We start from the raw sequence: 3,413 nt of genomic DNA, 5'->3' as shown, positions 1-3,413 counted from the left end.
TGAAATTTTTAGATAATATCCGATTTTTCGAATACGAATTCAAATCGGATTCGAATATTTGGATATCCACTTGCACCCCTAGGCTTGGCTATAGTTGAGCACGTGCACACCCTCTTCGCTGTTATGGAAAAAAAACGAACCGAACTGAAAACAACATTTGGCAAAACTGTCCAATACTAACTTCAGAGATTGCGAGATACAGAGAAATTGTGCCCTTCTTATCAATACTAAAAAAGAGAGATTGCGGAAGACGTATACTGCGAAAGCGAAACAATACTAAGAAACTAATACTGATAAACTTCGGATCTCTCTCCTAGCATTCTTCAAACAAACTTTAAACACCAACATAATCTTGAAAACTTACTTCGAACCATAGAGAATAATGAGACGAGAGATTCCGTAACTCATAATACTTAAACATGATGATGAACAGTGCGATGAATAGTACCGTCGGTGAACAGTGCGATGAACAGTAAACCCGCAAACAGAGAAATATTGAAACTTTAATTAAGATATAACAATTTCTTCTTGTGAGAAAACATAAAAACTTGAATTGAATACTGAAAACTGAAAAAGAATTGATTTTTTTTTCTTCTTCTTGTATACTAATTTTAGGAGATGCCTCCTAACATACCACTAAATTTATATTTAAACCTAATGCTTTGATACAATGTAGAATTCCATATTAGTGGTGATACTAGGAGAGTTGTGGCATTGATATAATGAGAGAAAACCAAGAAGAAGAAGAATTTAGAAGAGAGTAAGTTAAAATAATAGAGTTAGAGTTTTTAAGTTTTTTAGAGAGTTGTTCTCTTCCCAGAATTACATACTTATATTAACCTCAAACATGATAATAAAAACTACTAGATATAGATGTCCACACTTATAAAAACGTGGGACTTTTCATATTGAACATATTCTAATACTGATATATTCTAACAAATACCGTTAGTATTTTTATGTGTAATTAACAGATACAATTTGTATGTATGTACTTAATGAGTACGTTCCCTTGCCGTTTGGTAAATAACACCTTGTATACCCACCAAATCCAGGCCACAGTTTCCTTTTGTCTCTTGATTTCCTTTTGTTGTTTAATTTTGAAATTTCAAGTTTCACGTAGGCGATGATGAGGAGACGTCGGAGTGAATCTTTGAACCTTGATCCTACATCCACCACAGTGGGTAAGTTCAGTTCAATCTTCAGAGCATGGTATAAATTCAAGATAGGCTATAACTCTGTTTTCATGATTTTCTTTTTCATCAGTTTCTTGATTTAGATGCTATCTTTTTAATTTTGAAGACTCCTTTTTGCTAATGATTACGTTCAGGCCAGTCAACGAATTTGACTTTTGGTAACGATTATGTTCGGGCCACTAAACAAGTTAAGTGCCAAGTTCGAATCATAGGTTAGAGTCTAGTTATGAAATCTTACTACTGAAAAACAGGTGCAATTTGACACCCCCTTGTCAGGAGGCCTCAAACTGTCAAACATCTCACTCACAGTTTAGCTTTCAATGGGACAAAACAAACCCGTGAGCTTGAATAAACAACCTTGTTCGGTGTACATTTATTTGCTTGTTTCCTTCCAAACTAGGTGCAAGACCTTCAGAGAATCAGAGATATGCCACTCATATATTCACAATTATATTTCAGTCTTTTTTTTTCGATATTTCACACTGTCAATCACTCAATGATCAACTTATTGCTTGGGGTATCCGAAAGAACTAGAATTCAATAAATTCCGAAAGTATACATACTAATCACTATGCAGAGTTATTAATTGGTAAACAGACAAAAATAGAGATCCAACATTGCAGCAAAACATGAGTTAGAGTTTATGGAATTTCACTCTATCATCCTATGGACTCGAATAAGTTTGCATCTCACTCATCCTGAATGTCCATGGAGACTTGTAATTTTGTGAATGTGACATAATTTTCTGTCACAAAAAAACTTTTGTCGATTCCTTTTACTCCGAAAACATAAGAGTTACATCTACGTGCTCGATTTGACTCAGTCATTGTATCAACTTGAGTAATTGACTGTGTGCTGTCTAGTGTGTGATACCCAACTTTGATTCCACTATAGAAAACTCTACCAAAAAAAGTCGAAAGGCACAAGAAAAGTTGTGGCCTTGTGGGTATCTTTGTTTTCTTAGCCTTTCCTTTGACGTTTAGTTTGAGTGGTTCTTTACATTGTCAATGCGCTTAATCATTGAAAATACACATTGTTAATCTACACAAATAATGCTTACCCAGATTACATGCCATTTCTGCACTATCGCATAACAAGCAGCTCCTCCTATTTGCGTTCTGTCATCATTGATCTGAATTCTTGGAAGTCGACTTGTCCATCACCATCCTTATCGACACTTTGAATCATAAGAGAACATTCATGGAGAGTGCACTTGTCATACCCAAGGCTACTTAACACATTGAACAACTCTTTAGCAGATATGAATCCATTCTTATCAGAATCATATACATGAAAAGCATCCAATAAGCCATCATCTTTGTTACTCCCATCATCACTATTTCCACCTACAACATCCATGAATTCGTCTAAGTCAATAAATCCATCACCATTATAGTCTACCACTTTTACCATTCCTTCTGCTTCCTTGGCAACTGTGGCTTTCTCATGTCCAAGGCACAATAACACTTCTCCAAGTTCTAAGGACGATATCTTTCCATCCCCATTGGCGTCTATGATCTTAAAAACGTGTTTCAATTGGTTAGACACCTCCATGGCTGCGAAAGATGTTGTAATCCAATCAAAACCACCGGATAACAACTTCTTCGGCTTCACTTTCTTGTTTTCCTTAGTTTTGGCATTTTGGAAAGAATTTTTTACCCAATTGCTTGGAGATTTTAAGGATTGCTTGCAAGAAGAAAACATGGTTGATATTTTGAGGACAGAGAGAAGGTTGTATAGTAGTAGAAGGGCTGGGGCCTATAAGTTTTATATATGTTCTTATGTTAGGTGTGTAAATGATTGATAAGACGAGATAGTGATCATGAGATGGCCAGGTTCTTTAAAGGAAACTATTTATGGAGAGGAAAAACCGAAAAATGCATGTGAGGTTGGCATGACGCATGTGCGATGGATTTCTTTGGGTGGTTTTGTCACCTTGCAATAATTCTTGTATGCATATCCTAAGGCCTTATGCAATGACCAAAGGAATGGTCCAAGTAGTGAATCCCCTGCATACTCATTTCTCCAACATCCAGAAGTACTCTTGTTCAGCATGGATAAGTGAAAGGGTCTTTGGGATTGAGACTGTTGATCAAGTCCACAGCTGCTTACTGATTCTAAGGCTCTAAGCACAAGTTGTATTTGCTTCAATGCTGTGGATTCGCCGGCTGATTTTGGTATTTAGAAAATAATTACCACGGATATTGTACCAATAAA

General features: G+C 36.0%; 1 pseudogene across 1 annotated transcript; it reads right to left on the bottom strand.

Annotated features, from left to right (window-relative positions):
• Window positions 1-761: 761 nt before the first annotated feature.
• On the bottom strand, window positions 762-3,413 carry LOC147514138 (uncharacterized; annotated as a pseudogene). Its single transcript, XR_015215906.1, has 2 exons — window positions 2,257-3,413; window positions 762-1,166 (listed from the first exon to the last, which is right to left on the bottom strand). The product of XR_015215906.1 is annotated as an uncharacterized LOC147514138 (transcript).

The sequence above is a fragment of the Coptis chinensis genome, chromosome 3 (genome assembly GCF_015680905.1).
Source record: "Coptis chinensis isolate HL-2020 chromosome 3, ASM1568090v1, whole genome shotgun sequence".
Lineage (NCBI taxonomy): Eukaryota > Viridiplantae > Streptophyta > Magnoliopsida > Ranunculales > Ranunculaceae > Coptis > Coptis chinensis.
This window is presented reverse-complemented; position numbering and strand designations above follow the sequence as displayed.